This window comes from Monodelphis domestica, chromosome 2, assembly GCF_027887165.1.
Source record: "Monodelphis domestica isolate mMonDom1 chromosome 2, mMonDom1.pri, whole genome shotgun sequence".
NCBI classification, from domain to species: Eukaryota; Metazoa; Chordata; class Mammalia; order Didelphimorphia; family Didelphidae; genus Monodelphis; species Monodelphis domestica.
Window position 1 is genome coordinate 525,367,341 of NC_077228.1, and position 23,895 is coordinate 525,391,235.

The following is a 23,895-nucleotide window of genomic DNA, read 5'->3' on the forward strand; positions in this document are numbered from 1 at the left end:
CCCCCAATTGTTCACCACCTCCCTCCTAAATCTATTTTAAATATCAGAATTTTCTTTAGGTTTACCACATAAACCAGCAAAAGGGAGAAGGTGATAAGTGGGACATAAATAGACTTTTATTAAAACAACAAAGAAAGAAATAGAACCAAGAGGGAGGGAAGTTATTGAACAAGGTGGGGGAAAGTCAGGAAATTTTTCAGTTACCTTTTGTCTAAAGTCCCTGAAAGTCCTCAAAGATGTAAATCATAGAAGAGAAGGGTGCAATGGAAAGAACTGAGATTTAATATCTGGGAACCTGGGTTCCAATCCTGACGTTGCCTCTTATAACTACAGGAAGTTGGGCGCGTCACTTTTTTTTTCCTTCCTGGGCCTTAGTTTCCTCAATTTGTCAAATAAGAGGGGGGTAGAGGACTCTAGTCCATTCCATCTCTCAATGGATAAGCCTTTGGGAGACCACAGGCTGGGCTCTCAAAAGTCTCTCACTCTCTACCCCTGGTTTAGTCTTTCTATTTCTTTTTTTCCCTGTCTATTTCTGAAACCCAAATTAAATCAACAGCGCCATGACCTTTAGGCAGTTTATATCCATCCAATCTCCAATCCCAAACCATCCAAATAGACATACCCTTCTTTGGCCAGCTCTCCTGTACTGTTAGACTAGAAGCTGCTTGCGGGCAGGGACTGTCTTCCCTTTTCTATTTGTATCCCCAACTCTTGGTCCAAGGCTGAGCACACAGCATTTACTTCCTGCTATTTTCTTCCTCCAGTCCCTGTCCTCAAGCAGTTGAAATCCTTATAGGAGGGAGGCAGTGCCTTCAAGGGAGTGGGGTTCTGGGAAGGGGATTTGGGTCTGGGATGCCCTAAAGATGGACAGCAAAACAATCACTTGGAAAGGCCATTCGCTGGCGTTGTCTTGTCTTGTTGTTCTTGTCTTGTTGTTCTTGACTTGTCTTCATACTTAGCAAATATCCTACCAACAGTAGATGTTTAATAAGTATTTGTTCATAAATGAAGTCTCTTGCCTCGTCAGAGGCAATGGCGGGATGGATTTGACTGCAGATCTCAGAGAAAGAGTTGGGGAGGAGAAGGGGTGGACGTGACTCGAACACAGGTCCCAGGGCCCTAGACTCCTGTGGCTTCACTTCTCACAGGCTTGATCTAGAACAGAGGCATCACACCATTCAAGTTCTAGGTTACCTTCTTATGAACTGCTTAACCTTGGACAAATCACATCTCCATCCATGTGTAAAGCAGGAAAAAGGGAGGACTTGCTCTGCTGAGCTCAGACAGTGGCTGTGGAAATCAGAGGAGCTAAGATGTGCAGATTAATTTCTATACATGGAGTTCTTTAGAAATGTAAACTCCAAATTGGGCCTCAGACATTTACTAGCTAGATGACTCTGGGCAAGATCCTTAACCTCTGCCTGCCTCATTTTTCCCATCTGTAAAATGGGTATAACATCATAAAAAGGTAGACTAGCGATGAAGCCCTAGGCAAGCCTTAAAGTACTATATACAATTTTAAAGGCAGGTGATTGTTTTGGATTAATTTTATTATTTTTGTTTTGTTTCATTTCATTTTGATTTCTGCCCTACCTTGGCTTGTCTTCATACTTAGCAAATACCCTACTGACAGGAAACGTTTAATAAGTATTTGTTAATAAATTAATGAATAAACAATGCAAACTCTTACTATCTTCCCAGGCAGCAATGTGGTGTAATGATCAAAGCTCAGAACCTGGGATTCCAAAGACCTGGATTTGAGTCTCAGTCTTGAGAACTTATTGGCCGTGGCACCTTGGACAAATTGGGTTGCTTTCTCTGGACTTTACTTACTTATCTGTGAAATGGAGATAATAATATGGCATTTATAGGAAGAAATAACTTTGTAAACTTTAAAGCATGTGTAAAAGCTAATGTTATTTTATGAGTCTGCAATTTGGGCTAAATGATCTCTAAGTTACCTTTTAAAACTCTCAATTATGAGCCAGAGAAAATCTCCTCGCTGCACTCGCCCTGTTCAGCTGTGGAAAATGAGAAGAAAAAAAAACTCAAGAAGAAAATCATGGCACCTACTTCTATCAGTGCAGCTAAGGTTGTGAAGATAAAATCATTTCTAATTAATGGTTGAAATAAGTTAAATTAAAGGACCCAGAGGGAGGCTTCTGGGAAATCCTCTGTAGAGGACTAATGGAAGGACAAGAAAGAGAGTCACAAGGGATGAAGCTGTCCTTGGCTTATTAGCCAGAAATGTGTTCTCCCTCCCCTGGATTCCCAAGCTATGTTGTTATCTCCCTTAGCTCATTTAAAGTCCTTTTTATAATCATAATTATTTCTGCACTTTGGACTTTTTCTAGATCACAGACTTAGATCTATAAGAGAACTTTGAGGCCATCTAGTTCAACTCCCTTGTTTCACCAATGGGGAAACCGAGTCCTGAGTATTAAAGGACTTGCTCAAAGTCACACAGTTCATAGGCTTCAAGGAATGAATAGAGAGTTAAAAGTCTGAAACTAAGAATTTTTCAAAAATCAATGCCTAACAGGTCTCCTAGAAAAAAAGCGAACCATTGATAACGGTGTCATTCCCCTGCTCAAAAACATTCAATGACTCCCCTTTACCAACCATACAGTTGAAGCTTATCATCCTCACATTCAAGGGCTTTCGTAATCTTCCCAGTCTAGCAAGGAATCAGAGTCTCCCTAAGAGACCTAAACCAAATCGCCCATTTAAATGGTTATGTGCCCTAGAGCAAATATCAGTAATATGGAAATAGGTCTTGATCAATGACACATGTAAAACCCAGTGGAATTGCATGTTGGCAATGGGAGGGGGTGGGTGGAGGGTAGGAAAAAAACATGAATCATGGAACTCTGGGACAATATTCTAAATCAATTAAATAAATAATTAAATCAATTAAATAACATTTTCCAAATTAAAAAAAATTAAAATAAAAAATAAATGATTATGTGCCTGAAGTGGCCATCTTTCTTCTTTTGTTCTTTCTTTTGTGCTAGAACCTAAGCGAAATCCTTCAACTGTCATTCTCTTGCTTTACTACAGCATGAAGACATCATGATCTTCAGTTTAAAAAAACATTTTAAAATCAAAATTAAATTAAAAACACTTTAGAAAACAGACAATTTTAAAAAAATAGATTTAGACTCAAATCTCTCCCCTCATACTTACTGTAACTTCTGTATTAGATCTCCCCCAGTTAGGGACCACAGGGGCTTAAATCTATGTATTGGTACCAACAAAGACTAGGACTTTCTTGGTAACTCAATTTTAATATTTTGGATTTTATTATTTTTAATTGAATGCTAATTCTTGGACCCAACATATTAGAGATTTTTTTAACTACTGGCTGTAACAATTAAGAATATTGGAGTGTTTCATTATGTTAAAATCAGCAAAATGTGGATGAATTGGCAAAGATGTGTCTCAGTCAGCAGAAGTGAATGGAAATGATCAGGCTCTGGTCGTAGGGGGCTTTGCTGATGTCAGGGAGAGCCCACATGCCAGCTCTCCTCATCCATCCTCCTGCCTCTGGATAGGACCATTCATCACCCTCCACAGGGACCACGTAATTCACCAGGGTCTGTCTCTCTGCTTTTGCTTGGACCTTCCCTCTGCTTCCCAAAGTCCTGCCTTGAAAGGCAGCAAATGTGGAAAGACGCCGTGTTGGAGAGTCAGAGAATCTGGGTTCAGACCTCCCTGGATGGCCTCCACCCATGTGATCACAGACAGACCAGTCTCTGAAGCTCGGTTTTCTCCTTCATGAAGTAAGAAGGTTGGATTGGATGGCATCCAAGCTCCCTTCCAACACTAGGTCTGTATCTACAATTGCTTAATCTCCCAAGGGCCTCATGACCTCACCTATAAAATGGGAGTGGGCTCTTAGATTGGACTCAATGTTCTTCATTGGACTTTTCAAACTCTAGATCTCTAAGCCTAAAAACAAATTGTTAGGCAAGAAAATTAGGAGTGATTGGCAGCTAGATGGCACGGTGGATAGGCTCATCTTCCTGAATTCAAATTTGGCCTCAGACATTTCCTAGTTGTGTGACCTTGGGCAAGTCACTTCACTCTGTTTGCCTCAGTTGCCTCCTCTGTCAGATGAGCTGTGGAAGGAAATGGCAAATCATTCCAATATTCTGGCTAGGAAAATCCCGAATGAGGTCAGGAAGAGCCAATCACAAGGGAACAACACTAACAAGAAGGATAATTCTGCAGTGCACACACTGACCTGAGGAAGTAGCTTTAGAGAGAGAGAGGCTTTGGGTGCCACTGGTACCAAGTGGGTTTCAGCTAATTGAGGAGAACCAGAGTGGATAAGAAAATCACCCCAAGATTGCTGCAGGGAAGATATTTCCATAAGAAAAGAGTGGAATGGAAGAGTAGTGCCAGGAAGGCACTGGAGGGAACATGGATACTTGGCACCATGGAGGAAACAAGAAACAGAGATACTACTGGGGTCCACTGATTCAAATCTAAGGAGAGAGGGGTGGAGGGAGGAGGATGCCTTTACTTACCAGGATGGTGGTCCTTTGAGTGGTTAATGGTAAACACAAGGAGACCTTCACGGGGACACCCCCTGGACTATTTTGTCCTGAGCTCATAAAAAGATGGGAGAGTGTGCAACTGGGTTTCCTTCTTCCCCATGGCTGCCCAGGACCCGACTCCAGATTTTCATGCTTCCATTTTGTTTTCTTTTTGACAAAGAAAACCCAGGAAGTGGCGGCAGTGATCAGGCCTGCCTGCTGCATTAGTCACCCAGAGGACTGCCTGGGTTCTCCTGACCCTTTGGGTTGAGGTGCAGACAGGTCAGTTTGGATGGTCTCCAAGCTCACAAGACTTTCGATTGAAATGGGAGGCACACTCTATTTTTAACCTCTGGGTGCCAGAAAGGGCTGGCTCTGACTGAGGGCTTTTGTTGATGTGTAGCTTGGAGAAGCAGGGGTCACATCTGCCCGCGGCCACTTTCTTTGCCTTGTTTGGGTTGCTGTCAATACTTGCCCCTCACCTCCATCTTAAATAGGGCTCAGGGACGTGCATGGAGGATGCTGCAGGACCACCCCTGCCCTCCAAAGAGCTTTTAACCATTTCCCACTGCCTTGTATCAAATGCTAAAAATAGCTGCTCTTCCAACCTTTATTCTCATGGATATCTTTTATTATTCCATCACCTTCATTCAAAGAGATCCCTCCCTGTGAGGCTAGCCCAGAAAACCATCCCCTGTAAGAGGAACATTTCCAAAGGAGAGAGGCTGGGGCTGGGGGCCAAGGGAAGGGGGCAGACATTATTCCAGCCAAAAGAAGCAACATTTCAGTCAGATGGGACCCTGCATGGGATGCTGGACGCCCCTGCTTCCTCCTCCCTGCAAAAGAGGGAGGCATTGGTCTCCATTGGTCTTCAGCTCTCCTCCAGGGCCAGGCTTAGCCAGGATATTTCTTGGTGTTCAGGAGTCATTTCATTTGATCTTTCCATCTGTGTTGTTATAATCATCGTATGAGCTTTTCTGGCTCATATAAGTTTCCTCCATGTGACAGGAGCAAGGGAGAAGGAAGACGGGCCAACAACAGTCCAGTCTTTACAGGTGCCAGACCTGATCTAATTCCCCCAAATAGAAGGAACATCAAAAGTTCTATAGACCAAGCCATACCTGAAGGAGGAGGCCCCTCGTGTAGATATTGCTTATATTATATATTATCATTCTTTCCTCCCAAGACCTGTGGGACAGCTGATCTAAATGTTAACATGGAGTGAAAAGAGCACTGGGTCCAAATCTTGCCTGTGCCACCTACTAATTATGTGCTGGTAAGTCACTTTGTCTTTCTGGGCCTCAGTTTCCCCAAAGGTAAAATAAGATAGTTGGACTAGATAATCTTTCTGATTTGAAATCTTTGGTCCATATTTTATATAAAAGGGAAGGTAAGACTATACTGTAGAGGTAAAATGACTTACCCATGGTTTCATAATGTCAGAGGCAGATCTGAACCCAGGACTCTTAACTCCAGGTCTACCACTCTCTCCACTCTACTCGCCATTTTGCTTCTCTCCCACATTCCTGACAAGTGCTCATGTGCCTGGATCTCAAGGGCTTCAATGTTCGGGAATAGGAAACTCAGTGTTTCACAAAATTGTCCACTTGTTGCCAGTTCTAATGAACAGTGTTTATAAGAAGTTTGTTTGTTTGGTTGGTTATTTTCCATTAGATTCAAATATTTACCCATTGATTGTTCTACTCTTTGGTATTGAGCAAGATGAGTTTAATATCTGTTCCAAGTGTTGGTTCTTCAAATATTTGAAGACAACTTTTTTTAATAACCCCTGACTTGCTTCTTTGAATCAATACTGTGTATTGGTTCCAAGAGAGAAGAGTAGCAAGGACTACGCAATGCCGATTAGGTGACTTGCCCAGGGTCACACACCTTGAAGACATTTTTAATTACCTCTCTTCCTGAGTTTTCCCTCTTATCCCCATCCCTGAGACCTTGGAGTGAGGCTGTAGGGCTAGAATGGAGCAAGTGTTCCTCATCATTAAGAATCTGAAACTCTAGTCATTCACTGACCTAGAAACCAGAAAATATTTGTTGCCCCCTCCACATCTGGCTAGCCACTGTTTGCATCTGGCACCTTCACCTCATATTGGCTCTATACTCAATCATCTCAGAACTCTGAGGTATGGGAGACACAATTAATTACTTCTATCTTGCCGTGATGGGGAGCCTAAAATCCTAATTCCCTCTCCCTGATTTATTCCTATGATTCAGAGTAACTGGGGCAGAATTCCTTTTCCCTTGCTCCTTTTTCCCCTTGTTGTTGTATAAGTGGAAATCTTGTACCTTTGGACTCCATCTCTCAGAATTCTTTTTCATCTCCCAGCATCCCTTTCCTTTCTCCACCATGTTTGTTGCATGTTCACTTTGGTATATAAGTTATGGTATCCTCTCTCTCTCTCTCTCTCTCTCTCTCTCTCTCTCTCTCTCTCTCTCTCTCTCTCTCTCTCTCTCTGTCTCTGTCTCTGTCTCTCTCTCTCTGTCTCTGTCTCTCTCTCTCTGTCTCTCTCTGTCTCTGTCTCTCTCTCTCTCTCTCTCCCCACATGTGAGGCTGGAAAAGTGGGTTTTCTTTACTGTGGTTTTTTTCTTCCATTGCTTCAAGTTTATTATTAATAAATCTTATTAAATATAATACTTGGAGTATTGGATATTTTTTAAAATCTACATTGTCAACCCCAACTACTTCAGGTATGACATTCCACATTCTGTAGGTCCCTCTGCGCTCCCATCCCATCATTCATCAACTCTAGAAGTTTTCACCCTGAGATCCATAAATTTGGTGGTTGTTTGAAATGAGCAGTTCAATAGCACAGTGGATAAGGTCCAGAGTCCGGACGACTCATCTCCCTGAGTTCAAATCTGGCCTCTGATGCTTATTGGAGCTGTGTGATCCTGTGGGCAAGTCACTTTACTCTGTTTTCTAAGTTTTCTCATCTGGAAAATGAGCCAGAGAAGGAAATAGAAAACGAATCCAGGATCTTTGCCAAGAAAACCTGAAGTGGAATCACAAAGAGTTGGACACAACTAAAAAAAAAATAACTGAACAACATTGTCATTAAATATTTTAATAACTACTTCAATGCAATTGATTTCTTTTATAATCCTATAGGTTTTATTTTGTTCATTTCAAGACATCCTTCTTAGAAGGAGTCAATATAGGGGCAGTGGTTAAAGAGCAAGGCCTGGACACTGGACATCTGCAGTTTGTATTTAGCCTCAAGACACCTCCTAACTGTGTCACCCTGGGCAAGTCACTTAACCCCACTTGCCTAGCTCTTACTGCTCTTCTGCCTTGGAACTGATATAAAGTACTGATTCAAAGATGGGAGGTAAGGGTTTATTTTTTAAAGGAATCTTTAGGATTCACCAAATGACCATAGGGATTCAGAACAAAAACCAAATTAAGAAGTTCTGCTTAACCACTTCTCTTTATCTAATTCTCCTTCACTCTGGTTGTGTTCACTATATAGTTTTCCCAACCAATGCCAACAGAAGTGTGTCTCCCTAAGGAACACATTATATCTCTGCTCTTTAGTAATAATAATTAATAATTATAATGTTTATGCAGTTCTTTAAGCTTTGTAGAGCACCTTATATAGTTTCTCATTTGATCTTCACAACAATTCTATGAATTAAATTACATTATCCCCATTTTATTGATGAGGAAACTGAGACTAAAAGTTAAATCACATGCCAGGGTCATAGCCAATAAGTGTCTGAGACATGATTTGACCTCATTTTTTCAGCATTGAAACTACAGTGTGTTGAGGCATGGGAAACTAAGATAAGTCTCTTAATGGGTGAATGAGATCCCAGATATTTGAAGATCTCCAGAAAACTTAATCCAGGAAGGAATTTAAAGTACAGCCTAAATTTTATGGCCAAATGGAATATATATAGAAGTGATTCTTTTATGTATTAAACTCTGAGACCAAGCCTAGAGGTGAGGTGGGGAGGAATGGTGTGTCAGTGCAGGCTGCTGTTGGGATAGCTTCCAACTATGGATTGGGAAAAAGGAATTCTTTATTTATTTTTATTTAATTAATTAATTTAGAATATTTTCCCATGGTTATATGATTCATCTTCTTTTCCTCTCCTCCTCCCTCCTCCCTCCTCCCTCCCATAGCCAATGCACAATTCCACTGGGTTTTACATGTGTCATTGATCAAGACCCATTTCCATATTATTAATATTGGCACTAGGGTGATCATTTAGAATCTACATCCCCATTCATGTCCCCATCAAAGCATTTGATCAAGGAAATGTCTTTCTTCTGTGTTTCTGTTCCCACCTTTCTTCCTCTGAATGTGGATAGTTCCCTTTCACGTAAGTCAATCAGAATTGTCCTGGATCATTGCATTGCTGCTAATAAAGACGTTCATTACGTTCAATTGTGCCATAGTGAATCCATCTCTGTGTACAATGTTCTCCAGGTTCTGCTCGAAAGGAATTTTCTTATTCCTCTACTTGCCTTCAGAAGTGGAATTATAGGGGGCAGCTGGGTAGCTCAGTAGATTGAGAGCCAGGCCTAGAGATGAGAGGTCCTAGGTTCAAATCTAGCCTCAGACACTTCCTAGCTGTGTGACCCTGGGCAAGTCACTTAACCCCCATTGCCTAGCCCTTACCACTCTTCTGCCTTGGAGTCAATACACAGTATTTACTCCATGACAGAAGGTAGAGGTTTTAAAAAAAGAAGTGGGATTAAAATTAAATTAAACACTTCACCCTTCTCCCTATATATAAGATGGCCATCTATATCTGTAAAAATAAAATAGATAATTCAGATTGTATAAAATTGAATAACCTTTGCATGAACACAACCAGTGCAGCAAGGATAAGAAGTAAAACCACCAAGGAAGGAAAAAGAAAATCTTTGTATCTGATAGTTCTGATCTTGAAAGTGTAAGGGGAAATTTTAGGGTTGTGACTTAATCTAAATTTAATTGGTTGCCAGGGAAAAACCCAAATAAAATACCCAAATCAGTTTGGAAATTTTATGGTGGTTTAATTAATATAGAGGGGAGGAATTAAGAAGAAGAGAGAGGAAGAGAATATAGGATTTCTCCTGCCTAGCCTGTGCCAGGGGGAGTTCAAAGACCTCCACCATGAGGTCTTCTCAGAAGATTAGGGCTTCCTAAGAGGACAGTGTTTGGAAGGTAGAGGAGAAAGGAATCAGCCTAAACTCCGAGAGAGCTCAGAAAAGATGCCTCACCTGAACTAGGCTACTCAGCTTCCCCAAGTAGTGTATCAAGGGCACTCACCACCAAACCTGGACAATAGTTGCCACAACACCAAGATGCCAAGATGCTTAGCACACTGCCACCATCTACCTCTCTGCGAAAAGAGGCCGGAGAGAGGAAGTGATGCCAAATATATAGACCATTTTTACATCACTTTCCTGTGTCTCACATGTACCAATGGTAGCTTAAGCTTGACTTAGGACAGCCCAGGGGTCTGTCAGTTGTTTCTGATTTGTCCTTTGCTAGTACATGTGATTTGTCCTTTGCTAGTACATGTCTGTCATAGGCTGTCCTCCTAAATACTTAATCCTTAAGTAGGGGTGTAGACATTCCTATTTTATTAAACTAAGCAGGGTGGAGTAAATCTAAAATTCACAAAAGCCACCATCTGTCTCAGAGCTATGCCTCATTTGGGAAGCATGAACAAGATGGGAGAAAGGGGCTTTACTCTTATACCTTTTTCTTTCCATTTAAACAGTGACAAGGTACCAGTTGGCAGAAAAATTGCATTAAGAAGACAAAGTTGTCAATACTTTGTAATCTCGGACAGAATGCCTAATAGAAGAATTAACTTGATATAATAATTTATCTTAAGCATCAAAGGAATTCAATCCAGATATAAGGAAGGTTGAAGGATGAGTTTAGAATTTCCCAAACTAGAAAAGAGCACAAAATAGGATGGATGCCCTTAAATGTGTGATCATACATTTCACCTGTCTTCCTTTGCTTTGTTTTGATTTCTCCCCTAAATTGAATTTATAAAGGTTTTAAATTTCAATTTCTTAGTGGTTGACTGCAAGAGAAGTAAGATTTGGTCCCAACTTAGTGCAGGGGAATTCTGGGGAATTTCAAGTATCCTAAGGGCCAGGGAAAAGCTGCTGGTGGAAAAAGAACTATAAGTGATATGATACTTTGGGGTCAAGAAATAGAAATGCTTTCTAATGACCAGGATCTTGTCTTATCCCATATCCTGCCCTATATTCTCCACTAATTATCTTATGTGTCTAAGACCTGACTCCACAACTAGACCTAAAGCTTTCTTATATCAAGAATAATGACTGCTCTTTCTCTTGTCTCTCTCACAAAAATGTCTGGTGGGCACTGGGATTTTGCATTCACTACCTGATGGATTGAATTCTTGCTATTGTTCCCCAAATCTATTTTCTATCTACTCTTTCCCAAAGTACTCCATTTCTGCCAGCCACCTTATATCTTATTCTTCTCATACTTTACTCAAATAACAGTGGGAGAATCACTGTCTGGGATAGTAAATGACTCATGTTGGCTTTTCCCTCTTGGGCTACTAGTTTGGAAATGATAGATATGTGTTACAGAATGATATCCCATGAGGTGCATCATCCTAAGACATTAAAGTAGGAGCCAGATATGGTATCTCAGGTAAGGAACTAGTTTTGCATGAGTCACACATGCTTTGTCTATAAATACTGTTGGAAACCCTCTTACTGATAACTTCTGATCAGATTTTTTCTCCAGGTGTGCTTATTCTCTCACATATAAAAGAAGTTTTCCATATTTTATGTGTGGTGGTCAAAAGAACCAGTCCTAGCATCATAGATCTAGAGCTAGAAGGGACTTCAGAAGTAATGAAATCCAAGACCCTCATTTTACAAGGGAGGAAAATGAGGCCCAGAAAGAGAAAATGACAGGATCAAAGGCTTGTAGATTTACAACTTAAAGTGAAATTGGAGGTCATCTAGCCCAACCCTTCCATTTACAGCAGAAGAAACTGAGGTCCAGAGAGGCAAAATGGTTTGTCTGAGGTCATACAGGTAAAAAAGGCCAGATGGAGGATTTGAACACAACTTTTTTAACATTATTTTATTTGGTCATTTCCAAACATTATTCACTGGAAACAAAGATCATTTTCTTTTCCATCCCCCCCCCCCTTCCCTCTCCCATAGCCGATGCACAATTCCACTGGTTATCACATGTGTTCCTGTGTCTAACCCATTTCCATGTTGTTGGTATTTGCATTAGAGTGTTCATTTAGAGTCTCTCCTCAGTCCTATCATCTCCACCCCTGTAGTCAGGCAGTTGCTTTTCCTCCTTGTTTTTACTCCCACAGTTTATCCTCTGCTTGTGGATAGTATTTTTTAGATCCCTGCAGATTGCTCAGAGACATTGCATTGACACCAGTGGAGAAGTCCACTACCTTCAATTATACCACAGTGTATCAGTCTCTGTGTACAATGTTTTCCTGATTCTGCTCCTTTCATTCTGCATCACTTCCTGGAGGTTGTTCCAGTCTCCATGGAATTCCTCCACTTTATTATTCCTTTTAGCACAATAGTATTCCATCACCAACAGATACCAAAATTTGTTCAGCCATTCCCCAATTGAAGGGCATCCCCTCGTTTTCCAATTTTTGGCCACCACAAAGAGCACAGCTATGAATATTCTTGTACAAGTCTTTTTCCTTATTATCTCTTTGGAGTACAAACCCAGCAGTGCTAAGGCTGGATCAAAGGGCAGACAGTCTTTTATCACCCTTTGGGCACAGTTCCAAATTGCCCTACAGAATGGTTGGATCAATTCACAACTCCACCAGCAATGAATTAGTGTCCCTACTTTGCCACATCCCCTCCAGCATTCATTACTTTCCATAGCTGTCATGTTAGCCAATCTGCTAGGTGTGAGGTGATACCTCAGAGTTGTTTTGATTTGCATCTCTCTGATTATAAGAGATGTAGAGCACTTTTTCATGTGCTTATTAATAGTTTTGATTTCTTTGGCTGAGAACTGCCTGTTCATGTCCCTTGCCTATTTATTAATTGGGGAATGGCTTGATTTTTTGTACAATTGATTTAGTTCTTTGTATATTTGAGTAATTAAAGTTTCTCAGAGGTTTTTATGAAGATTGTTTCCCAATTTGTTGCTTCCCTTCTGATTTTAGTTACATTGGTTTTGTTTGTACAAAACCTTTTTAATTTGATGTATTCCAGATTATTTATTTTGCATTTTGTAACTCTTTCTAAGTCTTGCTTGGTTTTGAAGTCTTTCCCTTCCCAAAGGTCTGACATGTGTACTATTCTGTGTTTGCCTAATTTTCTTATAGTTTCCTTCTTTATGTTCAAGTCATTCACCCATTTTGAATTTATCTTGGTGTAGGGTGTGAGATGTTGATCTAAACCTAATCTTTCCCACACTGTCCTCCAATTTTCCCAGCAATTTTTATAAAATAGTGGATTTTTGTCCCAAAAGCTGGGATCTTTGGGTTTGTCAAATACTGTCTTGCTGAGGTCACTTGCCCCGAGTCTATTCCACTGATCCTCCTTTCTGTCTCTTAGCCAGTACCAGATTGTTTTGGTGACCAATGCTTTATAATATATTCTGAGATCTGGGACTGCAAGGCCCCCTTCCTTTGTATTTTTTTTCATTATTTCCCTGGATATCCTTGATCTTTTGTTCTTCCAAATGAACTTTAGTATGGTTTTTTTCTAAATCAGTAAAAAAAAATTTTAGAAGTTCCATGGGTGGAGACTGGAACACCTCCAGGAAGTGATGCAGAGCGAGAGGAGCAGAACTAGAACATTGTACACAGAGACGAATACACTGTGGTATAATCGGACGTAATGGACTTCTCCATTAGTGGCGGTGTAATGTCCCTGAACAACTTGCAGGGATCCAGGAGAAAAAAACACCATTCATAAGCAAAGGATAAACTATGGGAGTGGAAACACCGAGAAAAAGCAACTGCCTGTCTACAGAGGTTGAGGGGACATGACAGAGGATAGACTCTAAATGAACACTCTAATGCAAATACTGTCAACAAAGCAATGGGTTCAAATCAAGAAAACATCTAATGCCCAGTGGACTTACGCGTCGGCTATGGGGGGTGGGGGGGAGGAAAAGAAAATGATCTATGTCTTTAACGAATAATGCTTGGAAATGATCAAATAAAATATATTAATAAAAAAAAAGAAGTTCCATGGGTATGGCACTAAATAGATAGATGAGTTTGGGTAGGATGGTCATTTTTATTATATTGGCTCGTCCTACCCATGAGCAGTTAATGTTTTTCCAATTGTTCAAGGCTAGTTTTACTTGTGTGGAGAGTGTTTTATAGTTGTGTTCATATAGTTCCTGTGTTTGTCTTGGGAGATAGATTCCTAAGTATTTTATTTTGTCTAAGGTGATTTTGAATGGGATTTCTCTTTCTAGTTCTTGCTGCTGAGCTGTGTTGGAATTATATAGAAATGCTGATGCCTTATGTGGGTTTATTTTGTATTCTGCAACTTTGCTAAAGTTGTTATTTTGATTACCTTTTTGGTTGAATCTCTAGGATTCTTTAGGTAGACCATCATGTCATCTGCAAAGAGTGATAATTTGGTCTCCTCCTTGCCTATTTTAATGCCTTCAATTTCTTTTTCTTCTCTAATTGCTACTGCTAGTGTTTCTAATACAATGTCAAATAATAAAGGTGATAATGGGCATCCTTGTTTCACTCCTGATCTTAATGGGAATGGATTTAGTTTATCCCCATTGCAGATGATATTAGTTGATGGTTTTAGATATATACTGTTTATTATTTTTAGGAGTGGCCCTTCTATTCCTATGCTTTCTAGTGTTCTTAATAGGAATGGGTGTTGTATTTTATCAAAGGCTTTTTCTGCATCTATTGAAATAATCATGTGATTTTTGTTGGTTTGCTTGTTAATGTGGTCAATTATGTGGATGGTTTTCCTAATATTGAACCAGCCCTGCATCCCTGGTATGAATCCTACTTGATCATGGTGAATGATTCTTCTGATCACTTGCTGGAGTCTTTTTGCTAGTATCCTATTTAAGATTTTTGCATCTATATTCATTAGGGAGATTGGTCTATATTTTTTTTTCTCTGTTTTTGGCCTGCCTGGCTTTGGAATTAGTACCATGTTTGTGTCATGAAAGGAATTTGGTAGAACTCCCTCTTTGCTTATTATGTCAAATAGTTTGTATAGTATTGGAGTTATCTGTTCTTTGAATGTTTGATAGAATTCACTGGTGAATCCATCAGGCCCTGGAGATTTTTTTCTTAGGAAGTTCTTTGATGGCCTGTTGGATTTCTTTTTCTGATATGGGATTATTTAAGAAATCTATTTCTTCTTCTGTTAGTCTAGGCAATTTATATTTTTGTAAATATTCATCCATATCACCTGGGTTGGTATATTTATTGTCATATAGTTGGGCAAAGTAGTTTTTAATGATTGCCTTAATTTCCTCTTCATTGGAGGTGAGATCCCCCTTTTCATCCTTGATGCTGTTAATTTGTCTTTCTTCTTTCCTTTTTTTAATTAGATTGACCAGTACTTTGTCTATTTTGTCTTTTTTTTCAAAGTACCAGCTTCTAGTCTTGTTTATTAGCTCAATAGTTCTATCACTTTCGATTTTATTAATTTCTCCCTTAATTTTTAAGATCTCTAGTTTGGTTTTCTTCTGGGGGTTTTTAATTTGTTCGTTCTCAAGTTTTTTGATTTGCATTTCCAATTCCTTGATCTCTGTCCTCCCTAATTTGTTAATATATGCACTCAGGGATATGAATTTTCCTCTAAGTACTGCCTTGGCTGCATCCCATAAGGTTTGAAAGGATGTCTCGCCATTGTCATTTTCCTCAATGAAATTATTAATTGTTTCTATGATTTCTTCTCTAACTAAACGATTTTGGAGTATCATATTATTTAATTTCCAATTAATTTTTTTTATTTGGCTCTCCATGTACACTTACCGATCAACATTTTTATTGCCTTGTGATCTGAAAAGGCTGCATTTATTATTCCTGCTTTTCTGCATTTGAGTGCCATGTTTCTGTGACCTAGTGTATGATCTATTTTTGTGAATGTGCCATGTGGTGCTGAAAAGCAGGTGTATTCCTTTTTGTCCCTATTTATTTTTCTCCATATGTCTATTAACTCTAATTTTTCTAAAATTTCATTCACCTCTTTTACCTCTTTCCTGTTTATTTTTTGGTTTGATTTATCTAAATTTGATAGTTGTTGGTTGAAGTCTCCCACTAATATGGTTTTACTGTCTATTTCCTCCTTTAATTCTCCTAGTTTCTCCATTAAAATTTTGGATGCTATACCATTTGGTGCATACATGTTGATTAGTGATATTTCCTCATTGTCTATACTCCCTTTTAACAGAATATATTTACCTTCCCTATCCCTTTTGATCAGGTCTATTTTTGCTTTGTCTTTGTCAGATATCATGATTGCAACTCCTGCCTTCTTTCTATCAGTTGAGGCCCAAAAGGTCTTACTCCAACCTTTAATTCTAACCTTGTGAGTATCAACCCGCTTCATATGTGTTTCTTGAAGACAACAGATGGTAGGGTTTTGGGTTATAATACAATCTGCTATTTGTCTACGTTTTATGGGTGAGTTCATCCCATTCACGTTCAAAGTTATGATTGTCATTTGTGCATTCACTGGCATTTTGATATCTTCCCCTAGTTCTGACCTTTCTTCTTTAGCTATCTCCTTTTGAACCAGTGATTTACTTTATAGGTCAGTCCCCCTTGTCCCCTCCCTTGAGATGCTTCCCTTTCTAGCCCCTCCCTTTTTATGCTTCCTTCCCCACCCCCCTCTCCTTCCCTCCCTTTTTTATACTCCCTTCCCCTTCCCCCTCCTTAATTTTCCTTTCTTTCTTGCCCAGTTGGATAAGATAGAATTCAGGATTCCACTGGATCTAAATGTTCTTCCCTCTCAGATTTGATTTCACTGAGAGTAAGGTTTAAGTAATTCTACTTCACACTCTCTTCCTCTCCTTCTCATATGAGAGTTCTTCCCCTCCCCTTCCCATGTGTATCTTTATATGGGAAAGATTATTCTAGTAAGTCCCCCCCCTATTTCTTGATGTAAATCTTAGTATTATCGATGGTTCCCCCCTCCCTTTTCCTTTCCTTGCCCCCACTTTCACCAAATCTTCTTAATGCCCCAATCTTTCTCTATGGATGTTTCTTCTAACTACTCTTATGATGCATACAATTTTTGAGAGTTACACAAAACATTTTCCCCACATATTAATATATATATATATATATATATATATAATTTGATGTAAATGTAGTCCTTATAGAAGAGAGTTTGACTTAAAGAAAAAGATAAGATTTATCTCCTTTTCCCTTTCTTTCATATTTACCTTTTCATGTTTCTCTTGCTTTCTGTGCTTGGATATCAAATTTTCCACTAAGTTCTGGTCTTTTCTTAGCAAATGCTTGGAAGTCTTCTATTTTCTTGAATGCCCATACTTTCCCCTGGAAGTATATAGTCAATTTTGCTGGGTAATTGATTCTTGGTTGGAGACCCAGCTCTCTTGCCTTTCTAAATATCGTGTTCCATGCTTTGCGGTCTCTTAGTGTGTTAGCCGCTAAGTCATGTGTGATCCTTATGGGAGCCCCCCTATATCTGAAGCTCCTCTTCTTGGCTTCTTGTAGGATTTTCTCCTTTTCTTGGAAGCTCTTGAATTTGGCAATTACATTCCTGGGGGTTGTCTTTTGGGGATTTAGTATAGAGGGTGTTCTATGAACCCTTTCTATTTCTATTTTGCCCCCTTGCTCCAGAACATGTGGGCAATTTTCTTCAATAATCTCCTGTGGAATAACATCAAGGTTAATGTTTATCTCTGGTTTTTCTTGAAGACCAATAATTTGGAGGTTGTCTCTTCTTCCTCAGTTTTCCAAGTCTGTGACCTTTTCAGTGAGATATTTTATGTTTTCTTCTAATTCATCAATTTTTTTGGCTTTGCTTTATTGATTCTTGCTGTTTTATGATCTCACTTTCTTTGAGTTGTTTAATTCTGGTCATTAGGGACTAGTTTTGCTTTTCAGCTTTGTCTGCCCTTCTATTGGATGCTTCCCGCTCTTTCTACAATTGTGTAGTCTTATCCATCAGACTGCTGATCTCTTTCTCCCATTTTTCTTTCCAGAAGGTTTCCATCTTTTGAGTAAGCTTCAGTTTGAGATCTTCCAGAGCTTGTTGATAGTTTCCTTTTTGGGAGGCATGTTCTGATTTTTTTTTTTTTTGGATTTCATCCTCATTCTCTTCTTTTCCTTGAGGACTCCCACCATAAAAGTTTTTAATAGTCACCTTTTTCCCTTTCTTCCTGGAGGCTTGATTTTGGGCCATGTGAGCCATCCCTTTGGTGGTTTTATTCCACTTTCTTTTTTGGTCTGGGGTCTGGGTGATGTGGGCTGGTTTTCTGTGAATTTAGGTTGCCTCAGACTAGTTCTTCCCAGCCTCCGAGGTTTCTTAGAGTGCTGGGGCCCTGATCACAGCCAAACTGCCCAGGTGTTCAGCTCTGCCCAGATAATCAGCGTGTGGTCTTCCCCTGGTGTTTAGCTCCGTCCAGATACTCAGAGCAACCACCTGGAGTATAGCTCCATGGCCCCTGTACTCAGTGCAGGATTCTCCCATAAAACCAACCTGAGATGTTGTTTCCTGGCAGCCCCCAGATCCCAAGGACCCTGGAGTGCCCCCCCAGACAGAGACATTCCCCACTCACTCGCTGTTCCAGTGAGCTCTTCGGTAGCTCACTCTGGTTTGGTGAGGGAGGTGTGGGGGGTGGGGAAGGGTGGCTCTGTTCACATTTCTGTGCAAGCTTTTCCTCCTTCTTATTATAGTGTGGAAATGTTCAAACCCCACATACTTTCGCCTCTTTGGGTTACTGGGGAGTACTGGGGAGTCCTTCTGTTCCTCCAAAGGTGATTTTTATGCTCCTTTGATGTAGTCTATTTCATTCGGTGCAGGGGACAGGAAGCGTGTGATGTCTAGATTGTAGCCATGTTTATCTGGAAGTCTGAACACAAATTTTTTGATGACAGAGTAAGTGTTGTTTCCATTTTTCTATAAAACCAGTGTATATCATGCACCTTTATATACCATTTCTCACCTAGAGATTTAGACTATTAAGAAAATGGGTGAGGATGGTGGCTGAGGAAAGAGATGGTAAATTAGGGTTCCATTCTTGATACTAACTCAGAGAACTTGTATGATCTTTGGCAAATCACTTAGTTGCTTTCAACCTCAGTTTCCTGATCTATTAAAATGGGGATCATAATAGCACTTATCTCAAAGGACTGTTGTGGGAATATAATTAAACAACATAGTTAAATTACTTTATGAACTTTAAAGCTCTACATAAAATTCTATGACAAATATACATGTACACTTTCTGTATAATTTAAATGTTATATTATTATTTCAATTCAATATTCAATTCAGTAAGCATTTATTAAGCTAGATATTGTGCTAAAAGCTAAGAACACAAAAAGGCAAAGGACTGTCCCTACCCTCAAAAAATGGCAATCTAATGGGGGGTAAGGAAAAACAGCATGCAAGTTAATATATGCAAAATAGGCTATATGCCAGATAAATAAAAATAATTAACAAAGTGGAAGAATTCAGAGGGGTTATAAAGGGCTTCCTGCACAAGGCAGGATTTTAGTTGGGAATTTTAAAAAGCCAACAAGGTCAGTAGTCAGAGCAGAAGGAGGAAGAATATTCCAAGATGGGGGACAGCGAGAGAAAATACTTAAAACTAATAGATGGAAGGTCTTCTTTGTAGAACACCCACGAGGCTAGTGTCACTGGATGGAAGAGTGCGTGTTGGGGAGTAAGATATAAAAAATCCAAAGAACTAAAAGGAGGCTCATCTTATAATGGGCTCTGAATGGGAAACAGAGCATTTTGCATTTGGTTCCAGAGGCCAAAGGGAGCCACTGGAGTTTATTGAATAGAGAGTGACATGGTCCGATCTCCATTTTAGGAAAATTACTTTAGGGGATGAATGGAGGATAGATCAAAGAAGTGACAGCCTTGAGGCAGCAGATCCACCAATAGCTACTGCAATAATCAATGTATAAGGTGATGAGATCCTGTATCTGGATAATGGCAATATCAGAGGGGTAAAGGGAGAATTATTTGAGAGGTGCTACAAAGGCAAACTTGACTCACACTCCCGCCATACTGGATGAGATGGGGAGGAGTCCAGGATGATTCCTAGGTTATAAGCCTAAGGGACTGGGAGAAGGGTGATGCCCTCTACAGGAATAAGGAAGGTGGGCTTTAGGCAGAAAGAGAATGAATTCAATTTGTGGCATAATGAGTTCATCTGAACCTCCTTAGTTTTGTCTCAGTGGTGACCATTGTGAAAACTAACCAGAACCTCTTGGGAGAGTTGGCATGATCTTTTCTGAAGTTGATGAGAAGGAACAGGGCAGACATTTCTAGGTCTTCCTCCTTAAATGGAAGGAATGAATGCTAGGGAAATATTGAACTCACAGGAGATATTCTCCATATGAATGACTAGGTTGTTATTTGGAGGTTCATCACTCTAATAATAGAGCAAGAAGGGATCATAGGATCATAGACAGAGCTGGAAGGGCCACTTGGTCCTACCTTCTTCTTTAAAGGGATTATTTACTCTTCTTCATTTTACAAATGAGGAAACTGAGACCTCGGGCAGTAAAGTGACTTGTCCAAGGTCACTTGGAGATTTAATAGCCAAGACTCCAAACTAAGTCTTCTTTTTCCAATGATATTTTTCACTTTATCTTGCCAGTCAGTCAATAAACATTTATTAAGCATTTACTATGTGTCTAACACTGTGCTTATCACTGGGAATTTTTTTAAGGCCAAACACAGATCCTGGTCTCAAGGAGCTTACAGCTGAATAGGGGAGACAACATGCAAACAATCTTGTAGAAACAAGCGAAGGACAAGATAAATTGGAAATAACCCACAAGGCAGAGGCACTAGAACTAAGAAGGATTTGGAAAGATGAAGGAAGCCAGGAAAGCCAGGAGGCAGAGATGAGAAGGAAGAGCTTTCCCAACATGGGTGACAGCTTGGGAAAATGCTGGGAGGCAAGAGATGGAGGGTTTTATATGAGGAACAGCTAGGAAGCCAGAAGACTGGAAAGGGAAGGAGGGGGCAAACTCATCTAGAAAGTTATTGACAGAGGCAAGACTAGAACCCAGGTCTCCTGACCCCAAATCCAAAGCTTTTTTTTTCCTTGCCAAGATTATATAAAGAACAGGATGCTCAATTGGGGCTGATTAATCATCAAGCAGCCTCATGACATGTAGAGAGAGCATCAAGCCAGAGAAGTAGGCTTCGTTTTTTGTAATATTTCACCCTCCCTCATTTTTGTTTCTTGGAGAGAACTTGTTTTGTAATTCTAGTTGGTGAATTTAAAAAGTGCATCTCAAAATAGTCCCTTGGCTTAATGGAGACACAGACATCGCATATATAAATTCAAATAAGTCAAAATTGCAGCAAGATAAATCTCATCCTTTATGTCTTGCCATGTGCTGGCAAATATATCATCCCACAATACCAGTTCATTCCTCACATGCTGCATCTTAGGATAAGGTTTCCCATTAATCACACTAGTATTTTCAAGTGCTCATTTTCCAAGATGGGCCATTGTCTGTTGATTTGTTTGTTATGGAAAATTAATCTTCATGAGCAAGCTTAAATCAGGAATCATATCACAGCAGTGCCTACAGCCAAATTAGACGACAAGCCCGTTCATTACAGATCCAAAACCTTTTTCATCTTTTCTGATAACTGAGATATATGTATATATATAGCAAAACTATAAATATACATATAATAAATATATATAATAATGTAAGATGTATATGAAGATATACAAAGTGTTCCAGAAGTCTCAGTATGTTTGCAAGCCTTTAAAGATGTGCGTGTGTGTGTGTGTGTGTGTGTGTGTGTGTGCGCGTGTGTGTGTGTTGGGGAAGAGCTTAGCTATCGCTCTCTATAGGAAAACATATGAAAGCTCCACAAATTAAAGAACAAAGGAAATAGCACAGGACAAGGAAGTCAAATGTCCTGATTTTTTATTAAAGGAAGAGCATGGAATCTCCCAGTTTTAGGCCATGAATTTGATTTTAATTCCTGGCAGAGCTCGCATCTGTATAATTAAAGGAATAGTTAGTGAACATTTTGGGGGGGGGGAGAGTAATCACAAAGAGCTTAGGTGCTCTATCAAGAACTGGCTATTCCAAGCTAATCTTATTTCTAATTTTTTTGGACTAGTTACCAATCTGATAGATCAAGGGAATGCAACAAATTTGACAAAATGTTTCACGCTATCTTTCTGATAGAGAAGTGTGGGCTAGATGATAGAAGACAAGAGTTGGATAGATCAGGAGCTAGTTCAATGGAGGCACACAAAAGTCGTCTTTATTGGTTTGATTCCACCTTAGTACTAGTTCCCAGTGGAGGGCTTCAAGGATCTGTGCTTGACCCTTCACTGTTTTGCAACTTTACCATTGACAAAGATGAAGGAATAACTGGCTTGCTTATCATGTTTTCAGACAACACAAAGCAAGGAGGCATTAAAAAATGCTTTAGATGATTGAGAGAAACAACAGGTGAGAAGACTGGACAGAATACAACAAGATGAAATTTGTTTGGATTTAATGTGATGTCTAACTTGGGTTCAAAAAAGCAACCTAAAGGGGGCAGCTGGGTAGCTCAGTGGATTCAGAGTCAGGCCTAGAGATGGGAGGTCCTAGGTTCAAATCTGGCTTCAGACACTTCCCAGCTGTGTGACCCTGGGCAAGTCACTTGATCCCCATTGCCTAGCCCTTACCACTCTTCTGCCTTGGAGCCAATACCCAGTATTGACTCCAAGATGGAAGGTGAGGGTTTAAAAAAAAAAGCAACGTAACAAAAATAAGATTTGAGTAATATGGTGGACTTGTTTGTCTTAAAAAGGTCTGAGAGTTCTAATGGATGGAAAGCTCAATTTGAGTGCAAAGTATTCACCAAGAAATGGTTAATTCATCTTAGAGAAACTAGAATGACAAAGATCTTGGGGTTGTATCATGTAAGGAATGGTGGAAGGAACTGGGGATTTTATAAAGAAAAGAGAAAATTTGGAGGTATGGATGGAATGTCTTATTTTGGAATATCTGAAGGGTAATCATCTAGAAAAGACTTAGTTTATCCAGAAGGCAGATCTAGGATCCATAGTTCATAGGAACATAGATTTAGGATTGAAAGTGACCTGAGAGGGCACTGAGTCCAACTCCCTCAATTTACCAATGACAGAAGAGAGGTAAAATGAGTCCTGCATTCAAGAACTGGGGGAGGTTTTAATTCCTGACTTCAAGTTCAGTGTTCTATCCATTGTACTATTATTCTAAAACGTTCCCACAGAGCACATCTTCATAGTTACACAGCTAGGAAAAAGGTATAAAAGCCCATTTTGTCTATTATTCTTCAATTACCAAAACCCTACATTTCACTCTGTAGAGAAAAATGTGGCATTAAATATTCTCCAACAAGGTTTCACCTATGCATATATTAAGACCATATATTATATTTCCATTACTACTGGAAAGGTTATGTCAATCAATTCCCCAGAGCTCCACTTACCATCTCTGAGACTTCCAGACTAAAATACCTCATCCTTGACCACAACTCACTTGTACATATTTTTCCACATCAGAATGTAAATTCTCTTGAAGGCAGGACTGCTCTTGCTTATATATATTTATCCCCAATTCTTAATACAGTTATTGGTACAAATTAAGTGTTTAATTAAGTTTTCCTTTGATTCAGTATTCCTTGATGCTTCTAAATACAGAGATATCTTCATTCAACATTCTTCTGGGGGGGCAGCTGGGTAGCTCAGTGGATTGAGAGCCAGACCTAGAGACGGTGGTCTTAGTTTCAAATCTGGCCTCAGATACTTCCCAGCTGTGTGACCCTGGGCAAGTCACTTGACCCCCATTGCCTAGCCCTTACCACTCTTCTGTCTTGGAATCAATACCCAGTATTGACTCCAAGATGGAAGGTAAGGGTTTTAAAATGAAAAAAAAAAAACATTCTTCTGATTAACATCATCAACCAAATAAAGGGGATGTATATTTGCCAAATTTGTTGCCCCATAATATCAATCTACATGAGTTTATTAAATACCCACTATGGACCAAGCACTGTGCTAGGTGCTGAGGATTCAAACAAAAAAATAGAAACAGTCCCATCCTGCTTAAATTAGAATAAGAGGATATTTTGAACAAATTCTAAGTGAAGAAGTTTTTCTCCCTAAATGATTGGAATTCTCAA